The sequence below is a fragment of the Schistocerca nitens genome, chromosome 7, assembly GCF_023898315.1.
Source record: "Schistocerca nitens isolate TAMUIC-IGC-003100 chromosome 7, iqSchNite1.1, whole genome shotgun sequence".
Classification (NCBI taxonomy): Eukaryota; Metazoa; Arthropoda; class Insecta; order Orthoptera; family Acrididae; genus Schistocerca; species Schistocerca nitens.
The window spans coordinates 454,071,583-454,094,611 of record NC_064620.1 but is presented as its reverse complement, the minus strand read 5'-3'; positions in this window follow the sequence as shown (position 1 = coordinate 454,094,611).

The window sequence follows — 23,029 nt, the reverse complement described above, 5'->3', positions numbered from 1 at the left end:
ATTAAATAATAATCTAATAATAAAATCTAATAATAAAAAATACGCCGCTTCTTTTGGGCGCAAAGATGAAAATATAAAAACAGTACCCAAAACCCAATACAAGCCCCAAACCCAAGATACAAATTTCATAAAAAAGGAAAACAAAATCTCACTGTCCCATTGTGATAGCATCATTTGAATAGTAGCAAGTATACTGAAAGGAAACAATGTACGAGTAAAAAGAAACAGAAAAGAAATCCAGTATAAAGTAACTTAGTATTTTTGCAAAAGAAAGAAAAATGGAATCCCTATTGTATCAAATTAAAGTTAAGGTACATCGCAAAGTAGTGGACTTATAGATCACAGAGTAGAACAAGTGACCGCAAAAAATACTCCTTGTGAGTACTCTTTGAGGACACTGCTGAATACAGAAGCTAAAGTTGTACATTGTTAATGTGCTTCTAGCTCTTGCTTGATCGTGTCTTAACTTAACGTGTGCTCTTGTACGTGGGCGATACGAGATTGTTTTTACATTTTGGAGATTTGCGATCATTAAACTTGAAGTAGGTAGATCAGTAACTCTGGGTATATCATTACGTAAAGTCAAGATAGGAGAAGAACCGAAATTTGTCTTAAATTGATTATTATCAATGGAAGACTGAACTTTGTCCCAAAGTGATAGACTGTTAATAATTTAAAGAAAAAGGAAGTGAATATTAGTATCGAATTGTGAGAAAATACTTAGATTTCGTTAAAGCAACTGGTGAAATCTGGACCTTATTGAAAACTCGTTGACTGAAATTTACGTAACTAATTCCACCCAGTTTAGGGAAAGGTTAATCCTTTAAGACAATAATAGGATGTGCTTATATAATGAACTAGCATACCGTGAATTTACCGTGTTTGATATTTATTTGAAAACAAATAATATTACGTGCTTACTAAACATTTTATCTGTGCAACGATACAGATTAATAACGTCGCGGTGCATATATATCTAACAAAGTTATCGCACTGATTCAGACTATTTAGCTTACGTAAACGGAAAACTTTAGTGGAGAAACTATTGCTGTATATAGACTGTAACCACTATTAGTGCAATAATAGCAGTTGGTATGCATCTACGTGTTGCTGTGCACGTACCAGTCGGGGAGCATGTGATTACTTGAGCTGGCCGGTACAATTAATACGCACTCGGCGTGAATATAGTGCAGCAGGACAGACTTCTTTTGTAGCGTTCCTTATCACAGTATACAGACATTCTACCACTAGCTGGTCGTAGCACGAACTTCATCAACAAACATTTGCAACAGAAGGTGCAGTTACAAAGAAATGGCGCGCAACGTGGGGTCCGATTACACTGAAAAATTACGATACCACGTTTAGGGCACAAGTTACACAACTAGTGCCTTTAACATTAGGACCGCCGAGTGGTCAATTTGACCACATTTTATATTTTAACATGTTATTATTCGGTCAATTTCTAATCTATGCTGTTGTGAGTTAATGACTTTTCCTAAATGTTTATGTAGATCATATAAATAATCCAATATTTATTTTATCTTCATTAGTTTTCTTTGAATGACCACTTATACTTAAAACCGCCGAATGGTCACTTTGACCACATTACATGTACCGGGTGATCAAAAAGTCAGTATAAATTTGAAAACATAATAAACCACGGAATAATGTAGACAGAGAGGTAAAAATTGACACACATGCTTGGAATGAAATGGGGTTTTATTAGAAACAAAAAAACCTAAGTATTGCTAGACGTGTGAAAGATCTCTGGGGCGCGTCGTTTGGTGATGATCGTGTGCTCAGCCGCCACTTTCGTCATGCTTGGCCTCCCAGGTCCCCAGACCTCAGTCCGTTCGATTATTGGCTTTGGGGTTACCTGAAGTCAAAAGTGTATCGTGATCGACCGTCATCTCTAGGGATGCTGAAAGACAACATCCGACGCCAATGCCTCACCATAACTCCCGACATGCTATAAAATGCTGTTCCCAACATTATTCCTCGACTACAGCTATTGTTGAGGAATGATGGTGGACATATTGAGCATTTCCTGTAAAGAACATCATCTTTGCTTTGTCTTACTTTGTTATGCTAATTATTACTATTCTGGTCAGATGAAGCACCATCTATAGGACATGTTTTGAACGTTTGTATTTTTTTGGTTCTAATAAAACCCCATGTCATTCCAAGCATGTGTGTTAATTTGTACCTCTCTATCTACATTATTCCATGATTTATTCAGTTTTCAAATTTATACTGACTTTTTGATCACCCGGTATATTAGAAAACAGATTATTTAAAGATTGTTGTGGGTCACTCCCCGGATTTATCCTTAATACTCGTCAACAATGTACTAAATATGTTGGTTACTGAAGTTTATTCGCATTTCTGAATTTAAAAGCTCAACAATGCAATATGTCATTTATTGTTTACTATTGGGATTCGCATAAACAAGACTGATTATTTGAGTACTGGTCTCAGAGCAGTAGACATGGTTCAGATGTCACAGCGATACAAACCACGGCCACGGCTACTTTCAGATGAAGAAATTGTCACACTTTTGTATGAATCGGATGCTGAAAATGATCCTGAAGTTGAGGACCTTGTGGAAGATTCTACAGATGAAGATTACCAACCTGTCGCTAATGTGGAGAGTGACAGCTCCGAAACTGAAGATGAAGGTAATTTACATTCACTTGTATTATTATTATTGTTGTTATTATTATTGTTGTTACTATATGAATAATGATCACTATTATAATAGAGCTGACACTTCTACTGCTATATCTGTTACTGCGATTTTATTGTGTGGTATGTTATCTTTATAATGAGTTGTAGCTTTCTAACTGTCTCTTTCCTCACGCAGTTTCTGAACCAGGACCAAGCAGTAATATAAACAATGCTAGAGAAGGTCCTACCCTGGGTAAAAAAAAGAACTGCACCTCCTGTAAGTGGACCAATACAGAATCGACGTAGAAGAGGAGAACGAAGTGAGGGTTCACTTCCAGAACCTGGCTCAAAACTCCTGGCGAAGGACGGGATCACGGAGTGGACTGTAGCAGACTTCGGTGTTACTACTCCAGGTAGGATAGGTCAACAGAATATATTGAAAGAAACACGGGGACCTACTCCACACGCAAAGCAGCATGTCTCAAATGATAATGTTTCGAGTGACTGGCGCCTTTTAGTTGATCAATCAACGTTGAAACACGTAAAGAAATGCACAGAAGCGGAGGTACAACGGCTTCTTGGAAATGATTCCTGGAGTTTGCATTTAGAAGAATTAGATGCATTTGTTGCTTTATTATATGTTCGTGGTGCACTAGGTGCCAGATGTATTGAAGTAGACGAGTTGTGGTCGAAAAAGTGGGGAACCCCATTTTTCACTGACACAATGAGCAGAAACAGGTTTCGAGAAATTTTGAAATATCTGCGTTTTGATGAAAAAAATACTCGGTCGGAACGTTTGAAAAGTGACAAATTTGCACTTATATCAACTACTTGGAACTATTTTATAGAAAACTGTCATGTGAATTACATACCTGGATCAAATGTCACTGTGGACGAATAACTTTTCTCCAGCAGAACCAGGTGTCCGTATTTGCAATATATGCCGAATAAGCCTGATAAATTCGGAATCAAAGTCTGGCTTCTAGCGGGTGTAGAAACATAATTGTAATGGGTTCCCTTATGTAGGAAAGAACGAACAGAGGGCACCTAATGGGAAACTTCCAGATCAAGTACACTGCTGGCCACCGTAAATGCAACACACTGAAGGAAGCATCCGAATCAAGTGAAATTTACACCATGGGTTTGCAGCGATGAGATATGCAACTGATTAGAATTTCAGCGCAGACGCACATCACGCGCGCCTGTGGCGCCACCTCATAGCGTCATTTAAGGCTTGGCGATTTCGACGAGTGTACGTTCGGCACGTGTGTTTACCTTGTGGTTGTTTCACAAGAGGATCAGTTATGCCTCGTAGACAACAGCGAACATCTTTTGATCAAGTATCCGAGTTCGACAGTGGAAGGATAGTGGCTTACCGAGATTGTGGATTATCATACAGAGAAATCGCTAGTCGTGTTGGACGAAACTAAACAACTGTAATGCGGATATGTGACCGTTGGATGCAGGAGGGTACGACGGACCGACGTGGTCGATCGCATTCACCTCGGTGCACCACTGCACGTGCTGATAGGCAAATTTTGCGCACGGCAGTGACGGATCGCTCAGTGACATCCCGCACCATAGCACAGCACATTGCGTCTGTAACGCATCATCCAGTGTCTGCGCGTACCATTCGACACCGTTTACAGCAGAGTGGTCTGTCCGCAAGACGTCCATTGCTTCGTCTACCATTGACGCAGAACCACAGATGTCTCCGTCGCCAATGGTGTGATGACAGACGGATGTGGACGGCAGAATGGAATGACGTTGTCTTTACTGACGAGGCACGCTTCTGTCTGCAGCACCACGATGGTCGGATTCGAGTGTGGAGACACCGTGGAGAGAGGATGCTGGACAGCTGCATTATGCACCGCCACACTGGTCTTGCACCGGGTATTATGGTATGGGGCGGTATTGGATATTACTCTCGCACGCCTCTAGTACGCATTGCCGGTACTTTAAATAGCCGGCGCTACATATCCGAGGTGCTGGAGCCAGTTGTCCTTCCTTACCTTCAGGGCTCGGCCACAGACATATTTCAACAGGATAATGCGCGACCACACGTAGCACGCATTGTCCAAAGGTTCTTCGTCAATAACCAGATTGAATTGCTTCCCTGGCCGGATCGCTCTCCGGATCTTTCGCCGATAGAAAACATGTGGTCAATGGTTGCTCAACGAGTGACCCAGATTACATCCCCAGCTGCCACACCAGATGATCTTTGGCAACGTGTGGAAGCTGCTTGGGCTGCTGTACCCCAGGAACACATCCAACGTCTCTTTGACTCAATGCCGAGACGTGTGGCAGCGGTGATCTCCAACAATGGCGGATACTCTAGCTACTGATTCTGGCAGGAACCACATGTCACAGACGTCTGTAAACGTAATCATTTGATACTTGGTCAACATGTTATCTACAAAATAAATCTTGTTGTGCTACCTCTTGTCTTTCTTGGTGTTGCATTTACGGTGGCCAGCAGTGTAGTAATGAAGTTGGAAGCTCCATATCGCAATAAGGGGCGAAATGTGACTACTGATAATTTTTTCACTACGGTCACGCTTTGGGAGAGACTGCAAAAAGAGAAAACTAGTCTTGTCGGCACTATCAACCGTGCAAGAAAAGAAATTCCGAACACTATAAAAAAAAATGAAAACTCCTCTTTATACGTCTGTTCTCTTGAAAAGGGAAGGTGGTACTCTGACTGTTTACAAAGGGAAAAAGAACAAAAATGTTCTTCTGTATAGCACCATCCACACAGATGTTTAAATACAAAATAATTCGAAACACCTTCCCGAAACAGTGAGCTTCTACAATAGCACAAAATTTGCTCTAGGTGTCTTGGACCAGATGACGAGGAAATATTCTGTCCGCTCTGGTACTCGCCGATGGCCTGTACACGTATTGCACAATATCCTAGATTTAGCAGCCATCAATGCATGGATCATTTTCAAGTTAGTGACACGGATCAAAATAAGTAGGAGGAATTTCATCCTAAATCTAGCAGAAGAATTACGTAGAGCCTATATGGAAACCAGAAATCAGGAAAGGATGCCAAGGGATGGAAAAGAAAAGGAAGAAAAGGACGATGATGATGAAGAAAGAGAAGAAGCGGAAATTCCTGCGAAAGTAAGGAAACTATGCCAAACTAGGAAACGCAGAAACAAGACAAATGAAGTATGCGGTAAATGCAAGAGATATGTTTGTGGGTCGTGTACATATAAAGTAATAAAGACAGTAGTTTGTAATGCTTGTAAGCAGGATTAGGTACTATACATGGTCATATTTTATGATTGGTCTTTCTCTTAACATATTCATGGGTACTTAGTTTCTCCAATAAGATTAATTTCTATTAATTTTAAAACTACTGCAATACAATATATATAGGGTTGCAGATAAATTTTGTGAACTATGTTCTTTAATATTAGTTATATTATGTTCCCATTGTTGTTGTAAAATACAATGATACTGTGATACATTGTTATCAAGGTCATTAATATTTACATTAAACAGCACAGCATGTACTTACAAAGAAAGTGGTCACCTTGACCACATCGGCGGTTCTAAGTATAGTACTAGTTCCGGCGGTTCAAGTGTTAAAGCGGGGCCAGATTCCATTAGGACTTCAAGTAGGCGCCACCTTGCGTCACACACACACACAGACACACACACACACATACGACTATGCAGAGCTTCGATGTCAGGGGACGTACTGCTGACAGAGCTACGACGACGCGTCGACTTCGACTACGCTGAGACCGCCGACTGCTGAGAGCGACGACTTCCGCCGCCATGATGACTGGATGACTGGGCAGGGGGGGGGGGCACTGTTGTTGCCAAAGCTGACTGCGCATCCGCCGCCTCAACTCAACAAAACACTAGTAAGTAATAAACTGAACAACTCAGGTTAGTGAGTTCTAGTTAAATTGTCTTCATCGTGGTCCAATACCTCAATCTTGCTACCATTATTTGCGTATATGTGTAACATTGTGTGTGCAAGAGAAAGACAACTTCGTACTAAGTGTGCAGAGAAATTTATTAAATTGTTAATTGTTTAATGTTTAAAAATGTCAAAGAGGACAAGAAATGGTAAATTAGAACACGAAAAAAAACCAATCTGAAATCAGAGAAGAATCGGTAGAAGAAATGAGTGAAACTGTAGAGAACATTCTTTCTCTTGAGACAGGTAATGGGCCAAGAGAAAGAATGGATGACCCGAAAGTGTTCGCGATTTCCGAAGATGAGATACAAAAAATTTCCGGATGTCATGGAGGCTCAAGTGACAGTAATTAATGATCAAAGAGAAACTTCTGGGTTGACGAATGTTTCTTCTATGCAGCACTTTAATATGAGCGTGTTGTTCAATTTTATGTCCCATATTGAAGAAAGTGATTCACGTCTAGCAGAAAGACATAAGGCATTTAGACTTGAAATGGTGAAACGTGATAAAGAAATAGAAAAATATGTGACACAGAAAGAGATACAAAGAGATGAATATTTCAGAAAGAGGGAAGAGGAAAATAGGAAATTTAAACAGGAAATGTTAGAATTAGAGAAGGCTTGTGATCTTAGATATAGCCAGAAAATTGAAAAAGTACAGACTGAGATCAATGACATCTCTGGCGCTGTACGAACACTATAAGAAAATCTCGCTGTAGTAAAATGAACTGCAAACGTTGTAGTTCAGCTGGTTTCGGAATTGTCTGACAAAATGAATCAACTGGAGTTAAAAACCAAACAAAATGTTGATTTGTTTCTGCTTGAAAAAATCTAATCAGTGGGAAAAGGAAATGTCCGCATGGATAGACGAAAAATCAAAGGAGATAAAGAAGCAAGTAAACGACACTATTGAGCTTAAATTAAACTCAAGTAGTGAGACAAAATAAAACATAGCCAATACAGAAGATATTGAACAACTGAAAGAGGAGTTTCGAGTGATTAAAAACAAAGTAAACAGCCAAATACGTAAGGATACGGAGAATTCAAGTCGTTTAGGCTGCGTTCCGAAAGATTGCATCGAGGATCGTAACCAAGATGTAAGCGAATTTTCTGTCAGAAACCAATTTCGTGACCCTAGTCTAGAGAAGAAAAGACATCACGAGTATAGAATTGTTGGAATCAATAGAAATGAACGCCCTTTACCTGAGTCTGAGCCGCTCTCTCAGCAAACTTCTTTGTCATCTATTAAAATTGAATACAACATATTTAAAAGTAGACAGTTTCCAGTATTCTCGTCGGAAAAGAACACAACCCACCCCAAAATTTTCATTAACAGTTTCAAGAGAATATTTCTAAAGGTGTGGACCGAGTATGATAAAATTTAAAAGGCACTCAAAAGGCATCGCTCTGGGCGAGTGAAATTAGTGAAACATGTAGGACATGTCACGAGTTCGAGAAATTGTTTTTGGCTAGGTACTGGTCCACGAGCAAGCAAGAGCGTTTGAGAAAGGAGGTGTACAATCCAGAGTCCTATAACCCGAAGAAAGGCACCTTACGGTCGTACTTTGAAAATTACATTAATAAAACTCGGTATTGGACCGAACCTATATCCCATCGCGAAGTTATTCGGATCCTAATAAATCAGGCTTCCGATTAACCTTCGTGAAATGCTTGTTCATGCATCAGACGATGATTTTGAGCAATTTCTGTCCACTATTGATTCGATACCTATCATCCAAGAGTATTTCCGCCAGTTTAATGGAAGAGATGTGCGTTACAACAACGATAACGGATGTAATAATAATAATAATAATAACCACTCTCCGTCTAACTGCAGCTATCATCGGCAATAGAATAACAGAGATTAACAACGTGGACAGAACTTCAATAATCAAATCTATAATAAGCTAAATTACAACAATCAAAGCAATAGAAATTGTTCAAAATCGAAAGAGAAAATTCAATGACACAAGGCAATATTCTAACTCAGAACAAAACAATCTTGAGAATCAAAATCAGTCATATCAGTGAGTTCCAACAAATCCTCGTTGGAACAACCAGATGAACCAAATCAATATACCGAACTTTCTGCGTCAAACACTTCTGCAGCGATTCCGTTAGGAAACGGTGCAGCTGATATTCGGAATACAATGTATAACCCACAGAATCACAACGTCCGTGTCGTGGAGATAGTAGAGGAGCCACGTCATGAACGAAATAACGCAACAAACTAGGACCAGGCAGTCGTAGACTTTCGGGGCTGGCTGATGGGCTTAAGGGAGGTCAACATAACCAATCTGTGTGTTCACTAAGGTACAATTCTGGAGTGGACATTAGAGATGAATTACTGAGTGAGGAAACTTCGCACCAACCCCCGGCAACTGTGTCCGAGCGGTTCTAGGCGCTTCAGTCTGGAACCTGCAACAGCTACGGTCGGAGGTTCGAATCCTGCCTCGGGCATGGATGTGTGTGATGTCCTTAAGTTAGTTAGGTTTAAGTAGTTCTACGTTCTAGGGGACTGATGACCTCAGATGTTAAGTCCCATAGTGCTCAGAGCCGTTTGAACCATTTTTGCACCAACCTGAATCCAAAGAATACATGCAAGGTGTAATAGCTGGAGATATAAATGGTATACCTGTACACATCCTTATAGACACAGGAGCTACCACTAATGTGATGTCGTTTGACCTATTTAAATGTATTAGTAAAATAAATAAAAAGTACTTACCTGGCCTGTAACAGGGTGTAATATTCTGCAGCTTTTGGCACTGGTATTCAACCCATTAAAGCTCAAGTGCTGGCGGAATTAATCATACAGGAGGAAAAACGTAAGAGTACCTACCTGGTAGTCAAGAGTTTATCCGCACCTTGCATTTGGGGATGGGACTATTAGTCGAAAACTGGGCAGTCATTGACTTACAGAAAAGGGTATGTGTTTTACATACAATCAATGGGATCGTTGAATTGTCTTTGTTAAGGGAAACAAGGATTCTCGATAAATACTGTCGGAATCTACCGTTGTTATGTAATTATAATAATATAATGTCAGCCAACAAGATTAGTTTGCCTGTGGTCGATTACAATTCAGATCTCGAGCAAGTTATCAAAGACAAAAAAACAGAGTCTGAATATTTGTCAAGTGTACAGAGACAGGAATTTCCAAAATTACTAACTGAATATGTACAAGTTTTTGGCAACAATACTGGTGTCATCAAAAGGTTTAAGTGTAAGATGCGTGTGCGGCCTCACAAAACATATTGTAAAACAACTTACTCCATACCCTGGTCTAAACGAAAGTTCGTTAGACTAGAATTTCAGAGAATGTTGGAATGAGACATAATAGAACCGTCCAACTCTGAGTAAAGCAGCCCACTCCTAGCAGATGCGAAAGCTAACAGTGATATAAGACTTGTGCTTGACGCCAGAAACATCAATAAAATTTTAATACCTGTTGGGATGAGGCCAGAGAACTTAGACGAACTACTGCAGCTGTTCTTTGGCGTAAATTATTTGACCTCCATTGACCTCCATTCCTCCTATTGGCAGGTTAAGTTGGATGAAGAGTTTGGAAATGTACGTCTTTCATTTTCATGGGAAGAAGTTTTCACTTCAAAGTCATGCCGTTTGGTCTCAGCATTAATGGTGGAGTTTTTATTTCTGCATCAGACATGGTTTTAGGCCCAGACTTGTTAAATGAGGTAACCTTGTACATTGATGACCTGCTTGTGGCTACTGACACCTGGGAGTGTCATATAGAACTGTTACATCGAGTGTTCTGTCGTTTTCAAGTGACAGAGTAACCGTAAACCTTTCTAAATCCAAATTTGGGAAAGAAAGAATTAAGTTTCTTGGGCATATTATCTCTCCCTTGGATATTACATCTAACCCTAAAAAGATGGAAGCTATAAGTAATTTTCTATGCCTGTGCACTCATAAACAACTTAAGTCTTTTCTCGGTTTAGTGTCTTTCTTCAGGAAATTCCTGCCTGATCAGATGCTAAACCAGGATTGTTTACTTAATCTGTTGAGGAAGAACGTTTTTGGCGTTGGACAGCTGAATATCATGAAGCATTTGACAGAATATGGAATGCTTTGCTGAAGGCACAGATATTATTACACCACGCACAATGGATAAACAATTTTGCGTAGCCACAGATGCTTCAGATGCTGGTCTGGTAGCAACACTTTTTCAAATGGATATTCCACATGACATTAGTACCACCAAAAAGATAAGTTTTGCCAGTCGCATCCTCGCAAACTCTGAGAGAGTTTTTACCACAACAGAATTAGAAGTATTGGCTGTTTTTTGGTCGTTAAAGAAATTTAGGTACTTTGTATATGGAAAACCAGTAATAGTGTATTGCGACCACCAAGCTGTGACTTTTTTTATAACATGTAGATTGTTACACACATGGCTAACCAGATGGGCATTACTCCTGCAGGAATATTCGTTGGAAATACGACATATTCGCGGCAAGGATAATTTTATTGCTGTTGCACTCTCTAGGTTACCGTGTGGTATTGTTAGAACAAATGCCGTAGTAAACAAAAGTGCCAATTTTCGAGTAATGTTGATACAGAACTCTCCGTTTGAAAAAGATATTGAATTCATGTGCAAAAACATTACTAAACTTCAGGAAAAAGATTCTAAATGGAAAATTATCAAACAATCACTAATAGGGAACAACAGTAGCTGTCATAACACGAAATATTGCTTGCATGACAACATTTTGTTCTACAAAAACAGTGACTTTGTCCGACAGAGGAAGTTTTGCATTCCCTTAGATTGTTTGTACAAATTTCTGTGGGATACACATATCTCTTGGGGACATGTAAGTGGGTATACATATGCTAAACTCGTAGCGGCGCACGCACATTATGCAAATTTAAAATGTATTGCACAAAGGAATTTAAAAACTTGTGTAATTTGCCAAATAGCTTAACCGATCAATTAGTCGACGAAAACAGAATTGCGACCTATTGTAGTCGACGATGTTCTTGATCTAGTTTCGTGTGACCAGCATCAAAGCGTAATTTTAAATATGTGCTTGCATTGTACGATCTGTTTAGCAAATATGTAAAAGTGTATCCATTAAAATCATTAAGGGTAAAGCTGATGTTAAAGATTCTTACAGAGAAATACATAGTTCAAGTGGGAAAACCGAGAGCCTTGTTGACGAACAATGCTTCGTACTTTTGTGTAGATCCAGGAAAAAGTGTCTGTGTGAAAGAGGCAGTAGTCGCACGCAGATTTCTCGTTTCAACCCGAAATGTAGTCCAATTGGGCGCGTTTTCAAAGAATTAAATCGATTCATAAGAATGTACGTGTCCAGTCAGCACTATCGCTGAATAGTGTATCTGCAAAAATTCGAGGAAGTGTATAATCAATTACCTCATTCGTCTACCAGTCTTACTCCTTACAGTATCTTGTTTGGTATTAGTCAGATGAACAAATGAAATGAAAACCTACCAAAATTCAGTAGCCCATTATCTGTAGATAAATCTGTCCTATTTAACCAAGTGCGTTCTGTGCTTCAACATCATGCACACTTCAGAAAAACTTATTACAATAAACATCTAATTAAACCTGTTATTTGCAGACTTGGAGAACATAACCTATTAAGATCTCATCCTAAATCCTCCACCATAAAGAAGTTAAATAATAAATGGCAATTAAAATATGAAGGTCCATTCAAAATAGTTAGAATACCGCATCCTGGAAGTTACGTTTTATCGAATTGTAAAGGAAAGAACAAAGGAATCTACAGTCACCAGGATTTAAAACGAGTTTGGCAGCAGATTTTTTATTTAAAAGGAGAAGAAATATTTGTAATTTTAATTTATTATTATTTCTAGTGAATTAGTAATTTTACCAGGTGGCAGTACCAGCACATGAGTGAATCTGTGGATCCGAGACTTCAAGCAACCTGTCTACCTACAACTGTAGTCGCTGTTCGTCAAGAAGATGACATCGCTACGGAAGACGTTGAGCCGTCTGTCATCGCCCACAGATACTATTCTTCAAGAAGATGCCATCGCCATCAAGAATAATGTTGAGTAGTCTAACTTCACACTCTAACATTCTAAAAAAAGATGTCGCCATCGGAGAAGAAGCTGAACAGAATACCAATAAATACGATTCCAGCTCTTCAAGATAATGATCTATCTTGAAGAAACAGACGAATAATCAGGAAAATAATGCAATAATCTGACGAGGCCAACCACTAATTTCATGAGATCAAGAACGATGCAACCAGAACGCGACTGCTCCACATCGAAGAAACCATCGATGTAACCACCAACAGAAGATGAAGTAAACGCAGCTGGTCAACTAAGAAAGCAAGCAGATGACATAAGAAATTCACCATAGGCAATACTTCTGAAGCAGCCACAGATAGAAGAACTCAGGGCAACAGTTAACAACAATGCTCAATACTCTTCGAGCGTCGCACAAGAGAGAACACAACGAAACTGATTATTGTACACACGTTGTAACATCATTATTATGTGTAGTCTAATTAATTTATTAATTAAACTTTTAGACATGGCAAATAACATAGGACATTCTTAAATTACTTAATCATAGTTAGAATTATTTAAGACATGAATTACTTAGTGGGCACTTTCCTTAAGCTCGAAGTACTTTAGCATTGAGATAATTAAGGAATGAGAATTTTTAGGCCTTCGTAACATTAATTGTGAAATACCTAAGTAACTAATCCTAGAAAATTTGAAATTTTTAAACGGGCAAACCTATTAGGCCAATAGGCTAAAATTATTGACAAATACCAATGTATTTTTTGGCAATGTATCTACAGGGTGTTACAAAAAGGTACGGCCAAACTTTGAGGAAACATTCCTCACACACAAATAAAGAAAAGATGTTATGTGGACATGTGTCCGGAAACGCTTAATTTACATGTTAGAGCTCATTTTAGTTTCTTCCACCTACGCTCAATGGAGCACGTTATCATGATTTCATACGGGATACTCTACCTGTGCTGCTAGAACATGTGCCTTTACAAGTACGACACACCATGTGGTTCATGCACAATGGAGCTCCTGCACATTTCAGTCGAAGTGTTCGTACGCTTCTCAACAACAGATTCGGTGACCGATGGATTGGTAGAGGCGGACCAATTCCATGGCCTCCACGCTCTCCTGACCTCAACCCTCTTGACTTTCATTTATGGGGGCATTTGAAAGCTCTTGTCTACGCAACCCCGGTACCAAAAGTAGAGGCTCTTCGTGCTCGTATTGTGGACGGCTGCGATACAATACGCCATTCTCCAGGGCTGCATCAGCGCATCAGGGATTCCATGCGAAGGAGGGTGGATGTATGTATCCTCGCTAACGGAGGATATTTTGAACGTTTCCTGTAACAAAGTGTTTGAAGTCACGCTGGTACGTTCTGTTGCTGTGTGTTTCCATTCCATGATTAATGTGATTTGAAGAGAAGTAATAAAAAGAGCTCTAACATGGAAAGTAAGCGTTTCCGGACTCATGTCCACATAACATATTTTCTTTCTTTGCATGTGAGGAATGTTTCCTGAAAGTTTGGCCGTACCGTTTTGTAACACGCTGTGTATTGTAATGAGGAGGTAACTCACAACGTCCAGTCATAAACGCACCCCACAGTAAACAGAGGATTGCGCTGATAATCGTCCGGGGGGCTGATGTAACGCCGCTTCCTTTGGACGCAAAGATGAAAATATAAAAATAGTACCCAAAACCCAATACAAACCCCAAGCCCAAGATCCAAATTTCATAAAAGAAGAAAGCAAAGTCCCACTGTGATAGCATTACTTGAATAGTAGCAAGTATACTGAAGAGAAACAATGTAAAAAGCAATAGAAAAAAAATTCAGTAGAAAGTAACTTAGTATTTTTGAAAAAGCAAGTAAAATAGATTCCCTTTCGTATCAAATTAAAATAAAAGTAAATCGCAAAGTAGTGTACTTATAGATTGCGGAGTAGAACAAGTGACCGCAAAAAATACTCCTTGTGAGTACTCTTTGAGGACACTGTGGAATACAGGAGATAAAGTTATACATTGTTAATGTGCTTCTAGCGCTTGCTTGATCGTGTCGTAACTTAACGTGTGCTCTTGTACGTAGGCGATACGAGATTTTACATTTTGGAGATTTGCGATCATTAAGCTTGAAATAGGTAGATCAGCAACTTTGAGTATATCATTACGTAAAGTCAAGGTAGGGAAAGAACCGAAATTTGTCTTAAATTGATTATTATCAATGGAAGACTGAACTTTGTCCCAAATTGATAGACTGTTAGTAATCTAACGAAAAAGGAAGTGAATATTAGTATCGAATTGTGGGAAAATACTTAGATTTCGTTAAAGCAACTGGTGACATCTGGATCTTATTGCAAACTCTCTGACTGAAATATACGTAACTAATTCCACCCAGCTTAGGGAAAGGTTACTTCTTTAAGGTTGTGCTTAGACTATAATAAACCAACATAACGTGAATTTGGTGTGTTTGACATTTATTTCAAACCAACATTTTATCAGTGCAACGATACAGATTAATAACAGAGCGCTGCATATATATATATATATATATATATATATATATATATATATATATATATATATAGCCGGCCGAAGTGGCCGTGCGGTTAAAGGCGCTGCAGTCTGGAACCGCAAGACCGCTACGGTCGCAGGTTCGAATCCTGCCTCGGGCATGGATGTTTGTGATGTCCTTAGGTTAGGTAGGTTTAACTAGTTCTAAGTTCTAGGGGACTAATGACCTCAGCAGTTGAGTCCCATAGTGCTCAGAGCCATTTGAACCATTATATATATATATATATATATATATATATATATATATATATATATATATATATATATATATATATACTTTGTCGCTCTAAAAAAGTTATCGTACTGATTCAGACTATTATTTAGCTTCCGTAAACTGAAAACTTTAGTGAAGAAACTATTGCTGTATATAGACTGTAACCACTATTAGTGCAATAAGAGCAGTTTGTATGCATCTACGTGTAGCTGGGTTCGTACACGTCGGGGAGTAAATGATTATTTGAGACATTCTTCCACTAGCTGGTCGGAGCACGGACTTCATCAACGAACATTTGTAATAGAAGGAGCAGTTACAAGGGGTAAAATACAGGGAGCGAAAAGCTATTTACAATTTGTACAGAAACCAGATGGTAGCTACAAGAGTCGAAGGGCACGAAAAGGGAGCAGTGATTGAAAAGGGAGTGAAACAGGATAGTAGCCTATCCCCGACGTTATGCAACCTACGTATATTGAGCAAGCAGTAAGGTCCAGGGAGAGGAAATAAAACTTTGAGGTTTGCCGATGACATTATAATTCTGTTAGAGACAGCAAAGGACCTGGAAGAGCAGTTGAACGGAATAGACGGTGTTTTGAATGGAGGATATAAAATGAACATTAACAAAAGCAAAACGAGGACAATGGTATACAACCGAATTAAATCAGGTGAAGCTGGGTGAATTAGATTATGAAATGAGATACTTAAAGTAGTAGATGAGTTTTGCTATCTGGGGAGCAAAATAACTGATGATGGTCGAAGTAGAGAGAATATAAAATGTAGATTGGCTCTGGCAAGGAAAGCATTATGAAGAAGAGAAATCTGTTGACATCAAGTACAGATTGAAGTGTCAGGAAGTCTTTTCTAAATGTATTTGTATGGAGTGTAGCCATTTATGGAATTAAAACATGGACGATAGCTAGTTTAGGCAAGAAGCGAATAGAAGATTTCGCATTTTGATGCTGCAGAAGAATGCTGAAGATTAGATGGGTAGATCGAGTAACTAATGAGAGGAACGCAATAGAATTGGGGAGAAGATGAATGTGTGGCACAACCTGACTAAAAGAAGGCATCGGTTGGTAGGACACGTTCTTAGGTTTGAAGAGATCACCAAAGTGGTATTGGAGGGAAACGTGGAGGGTAAAAATCGTAGAGGCAGACTAAGATATGAATACACTAAGCAGATTCAGAAGGATGTAGGAGCAGTAGTTACTCGGAGATAAAGAAGCTTGTACAGGATAGAGTAGCATGGAGAGCTGCATCAAACCAGTCTCTGGACTGAATAACACAACAACAACAACAATCCAGTTTCTCTCCACTGCTTAAGAGACACTGAGGTAAAACGAGGGTCGCACACAATGTTACGACTGAGGGAAGTAAGGTCCGGATACAAAACTTTCTACCTATTTAATTTCTTCAATTTAACAGACATTACATAGCTTCGTATACCATGTTGTTTAAGGGCTTCACATATAAGCAGCTTATGTAAAATATAATCTATTTGAGAATGCTTCGTCATCTGTCTCAAGTTTTCTTTTTGTTAGGTCCCGTAGTCACCGCAAGAAAAGAGTCAAGAAATTTATCAGTGCCCCGCAAGAGGAGCTCGCATGGGGTAAGTCAAAACAGCATTGTTACCATGAACAGAATACAGGAAGAAAAGAACAGACAGTATGCACTGCAGAATCAGGCACTTTGCCAGATCAAGTTTATCGAGAATTTATCATACGCCAGCAATGACTCTAGGACTCTAAAATCAGTCATCTCTTATATTTTACTGAAAGACATGCGAATAACTTCTTCATCGTCCACTTTATCTCCACTGCTTACAAGACCATGAGATAAAACGAAGGTCGCACGCAATGATAAATCTGAAGGAAGTAAGGTCCCGATTAAAACTTTCTCCCTATTTGATTTCTTTAGTTTAACGGACATCACGTAGCATCGTATTGCAGATTCTTTAAGAGTCAGACATACGAGCTGCTTATGTAATATATAACTTGTTTGAACAATGCTACGTTATATGTCTAAAGTATTCTGTCCGTTAGATATATGCTGTACTAACAGCATTAGTGTGGTGAAAACAAACCACATACAGTTAAGTGTTATTGAGCGCTTCAAGGTGACAACGGTTGATGCCCACGGCAGTAAACCGACTGCGTTATCCCGCAGTCACCGCAAGAAACGAGACAAGAAATTGATCAGTTCGCCGCCAAAAGGAGCCCTCTGGGGTAAGTAAAAATTTATTTACTGCCATGAAGAGAATACGGGAAGAAATAACTACCAAAGAAAGAACAGTCATATCACAGATAATATGCACTGCAGAATATGCTGTTTTGCCAGGTCATGTTTAACGAGAATTTATCACGTTCCAGGAATGACTCTATGACTCTAAAAACAATCATCACTCATATTCTCGTGGAAGACAAAATAAGCGAATAACTTCATTATAATCCAGATTATCTCCACTGCTTACAAGACCCTGAAGTAAAACGAAGGTGGCACAAAATGATACGTCGGAGGGAAGTAAGGTTCCGATATAAAAATTTCTACCTATTTGATTTCTTCAATTTAGCAGACATTACATAGCATCGTAATCCACGTTCTTTAAAGGCTAGACATATGAGCTGCTTATGTAATATATAACCTGTTTAAACAGTGATACGTCATATGTCTAAACTTTTCTTTCTGTTAGACAAATGTACTATCAGAATGAGTGTGGTAAAAACATACCACCCACAGGTCCGTGCTATTGGGCCGTTCACGGTGACAACGGTAGATGGCCATGGCTGCAAATCGACTGTTCTGTCCATCAATCACCACAAGAAGCGTGACGAGAAATTGGTCACTGCGCTGCAGGAGGAGCCATCTGGGATAAGATAAAATATCATTACTACCAGGATGAGAATGCAGGAAGAAACGACTGAAGAAAGAGCAGTCATATCACTGATAGTATGCAATGCAGAAACAGCTACTTTCCTAGGTCACGCTCATCGAGAATTTCTCATGCTCCATGACTCTAAATTCAATCATCTCTTACATTTTCGTGAAAGACAAAATAACCGAATAACTTCATTAAAATCCAGTTTATAGCCACTTCTTACGAGACCCTGAAGTACGAGTAAAACGAAGGTCGCACGAAATGATACGTCTGAGGGAAGTAAGTTTCCGATATAAAAATTTCTACCTATTTGATTTCTTCAATGTAGCAGACATTACATAGCATCGTAATCCACGTTCTTTAAAGGCTAGACATATGAGCTGCTTATGTAATATATAACCTGTTTAAACAATGATACGTCATATGTCTAAACTTTTCTTTCTGTTAGACAAATGTACTATCAGAATGAGTGTGGTAAAAACATACCACCCACAGGTCCGTGCTATTGGGCCGTTCACGGTGACAACGGTAGATGGCCATGGCTGCAAATCGACTGTTCTGTCCATCAATCACCACGAGAAGCGTGACGAGAAATTGGTCACTGCGCTGCAGGAGGAGCCATCTGGGATAAGATAAAATATCATTACTACCAGGAAGAGAATGCAGGAAGAAACGACTGAAGAAAGAGCAGTCATATCACTGATAGTATGCAATTCAGAAACAGCTACTTTCCTAGGTCATGTTCATCGAGAATTTCTCATGCTCCATGACTCTAAATTCAATCATCTCTTACATTTTCGTGAAAGACAAAATAACCGAATAACTTCATTAAAATCCAGTTTATAGCCACTTCTTAAGAGACCCTGAAGTAAAACGAAGGTCGCACGAAATGATACGTCTGAGGGAAGTAAGGTCCCGATATAAAACTTTCTACCTATTTGATTTCTTCATTTCAACAGACATTACGTAGCATCGTGTTGTAAGTTCCTTATGTGCTTCACATATGAGTTGCTTGTGTAGTATATAATCTGTTTAAGAATACTACGACATATGCCTAAAGTGTTCTTTGTTTTACATATATAGTGTACAATCAGAATTAGTGCGCTAAAAACGAACCACCCACAGGTCCGTGTTACTGGGCGCTTTAAGGTGACAACGGGTGATGCCCACGGCAGAAAACTGGCTGCGCCGTCCCGCAACCACCGCAAGAAACGAGACAAGCAGTAGATCAATGTTCCGCAGGAGGAACCCTCTGGGATAAGTGAAAATATCATTCCTACTATTGAGAGAATGCAAGAAGAAACATCTAGCGTAGAAAGAACAGTGATATCACAAATAGACAGCACTGCAGAATACGCCACTTTGCCAGGTCTTGTTTATCGAGGATTTCTCGCCCTCCAGCGATGTTTCTATCACTCTAAAATCAGTCATCTCTTAGATTTACGTAAAAGACAAAATAAACGAATAACTTCATTATAACCCAGTTTATCTCCACTGCTTACAAGACACTGATGTAAAATGAAGGCTGCACGCAGTGTTGTGACTGAGAAAGTAAGGTCCCAAGATATAATTTTCAACCTATTTGATTTCTTCAATTTAGCAGGCATTACATATCATCGTAATTCACGTTCTTTAACGGCTAGACATATGAGCTGCTTATGTAATACACTCCTGGAAATTGAAATAAGAACACCGTGAATTCATTGTCCCAGGAAGGGGAAACTTTATTGACACATTCCTGGGGTCAGAAACATCACATGATCACACTGACAGAACCACAGGCACATAGACACAGGCAACAGAGCATGCACAGTGTCGGCACTAGTACAGTGTATATCCACCTTTCGCAGCAATGCAGGCTGCTATTCTCCCATGGAGACGATCGTAGAGATGCTGGATGTAGTCCTGTGGAACGGCTTGCCATGCCATTTCCACCTGGCGCCTCAGTTGGACCAGCGTTCGTGCTGGACGTGCAGACCGCGTGAGACGACGCTTCATCCAGTCCCAAACATGCTCAATGGGGGACAGATCCGGAGATCTTGCTGGCCAGGGTAGTTGACTTACACCTTCTAGAGCACGTTGGGTGGCACGGGATACATGCGGACGTGCATTGTCCTGTTGGAACAGCAAGTTCCCTTGCCGGTCTAGGAATGGTAGAACGATGGGTTCGATGACGGTTTGGATGTACTGTGCACTATTCAGTGTCCCCTCGACGATCACCAGTGGTGTACGGCCAGTGTAGGAGATCGCTCCCCACACCATGATGCCGGGTGTTGGCCCTGTGTGCCTCGGTCGTATGCAGTCCTGATTGTGGCGCTCACCTGCACGGCGCCAAACACGCATACGACCATCATTGGCACCAAGGCAGAAGCGACTCTCATCGCTGAAGACGACACGTCTCCATTCGTCCCTCCATTCACGCCTGTCGCGACACCACTGGAGGCGGGCTGCACGATGTTGGGGCGTGAGCGGAAGACGGCCTAACGGTGTGCGGGACCGTAGCCCAGCTTCATGGAGACGGTTGCGAATGGTCCTCGCCGATACCCCAGGAGCAACAGTGTCCCTAATTTGCTGGGAAGTGGCGGTGCGGTCCCCTACGGCACTGCGTAGGATCCTACGGTCTTGGCGTGCATCCGTGCGTCGCTGCGGTCCGGTCCCAGGTCGACGGGCACGTGCACCTTCCGCCGACCACTGGCGACAACATCGATGTACTGTGGAGACCTCACGCCCCACGTGTTGAGCAATTCGGCGGTACGTCCACCCGGCCTCCCGCATGCCCACTATACGCCCTCGCTCAAAGTCCGTCAACTGCACATACGGTTCACGTCCACGCTGTCGCGGCATGCTACCAGTGTTAAAGACTGCGATGGAGCTCCGTATGCCACGGCAAACTGGCTGACACTGACGGCGGCGGTGCACAAATGCTGCGCAGCTAGCGCCATTCGACGGCCAACACCGCGGTTCCTGGTGTGTCCGCTGTGCCGTGCGTGTGATCATTGCTTGTACAGCCCTCTCGCAGTGTCCGGAGCAAGTATGGTGGGTCTGACACACCGGTGTCAATATGTTCTTTTTTCCATTTCCAGGAGTGTATATAACCACACAAAATGGTGAAAGAAAAAAGTGTACTACTTACTACATGTTCGCTGTGCATATAATAAGACTGTCTCCTGAAACATTAGGTTTTAATTTTATACTTCTCTATTGCTAACTGTATCCATGACGCATTGTGCATCCAGTATGCACATATATTGCAAAATTATACCGTTGTATGAGACATAATTCAGGGGGTATGGCATCATAAGAATTGATCTGCTTGAAAATGAAACAGCAGGGCAAAATTCCCTAGAAATATAGGTGATATGTGTACAAATATGTATGAAATATATTAAATGTAATATTATATAAAGTATATGTGACATGTGCATATGTGGACAAACCCGTGGATTGGTGTAACGCAAACTTCGTACACTGGTTACTTACTACCTGGAAAGAAATACTGGGGGTGGCAACCAACAGACTCCTTTTGGGGTGGGGGTGATAATTTGGAGGGGGGAAGGGGAGAGGAGGAGATGGACAGACGGGTGGAGAGAGAGGGGGAAGGAGTACAGGGACACATATATGGGGGATGAGGAGATGGACAGAGAGAGAGGGATGAGTAGAAGTTGGACAGAGGAAGGAAAGAGAAGGAAGTGAACAGAGAGAATGGAGGAGGTGATGGACTGAGAGATGGGGGAAGATAAGATGCATGCAGTGAGGGGGACGAGGAGACGGACAGAGGGAGAGGGAGCAAACAGAGGGGGAGGAAGGAGATGGACCCAGAGGTAGACAGGAAGAGACAGATAGAGGAGAAGGAGCAGATGGACAGACGGTGAAGTGGTAGAAGGACAGAGAGGGAGGAGCAGATGGACAGATGGAGGAGAGGAATAGCAGAGACATGGACGAAGAGAGTGGTAGGAGGAGTTGGACATGGATTAGAGGTTAGAGGACGTGGACAGAAGCTGAGGGTGGAAGGGCATAGACGGAAAGAAGGGCAGAGGAGATGGAAAGAGAGAGGAAGAAGGAGAGTTGGACTAACAGAATTGAGATAAACACAAAACCTTGCAACGCTGGATACTCAGCTAGTAATAGAGAAAGGCGGTCTCTGGTTACAGTCTTCCTTGTTTTCTCTAGTACATCACCACATTATCTAGTGCCATCTGCTGCGCTAGATACGGTCATATGGACTGTGACTTTGGACTGAATATTCAAGCATAAAACTAAAAGATGCCAGAATTAGACACAAGGTGCTCTCTTAGTAGTAAGCAAGAGACTTCAATCTATGGACGATAATTTGAGAAAGCGTGTACATCCATTGTAGAACAACGTAAACCATGCCATTGTGAAATATTGTACATTACGGTTGCGATGTTTGTGGCCCTAATCACAGCCACCTGCAGGAGTGGATTTCAAAATTCAGAGAATGACTAGAACAATCAATCGGAACAGAATAGAAAATGTCTTAGGATGTGGGGTGTCTTGAAACAAAGGTGAAAATGAACCTTCCTGGCAGATTAAAACTGTATGACCGACCAAAACTCGAACTCATTCTAATATCTCTCATTTCTCTACCTAAACATTGTATCTGTATTAATACATTTTAATGTGACCGACGCCACCGCGATGCTTCTACGGTTGCAGGTTCGAATCCTGCCTCGGGCATGGATGTGTGCAATGTCCTTAGGTTAGTTAATTTTAAG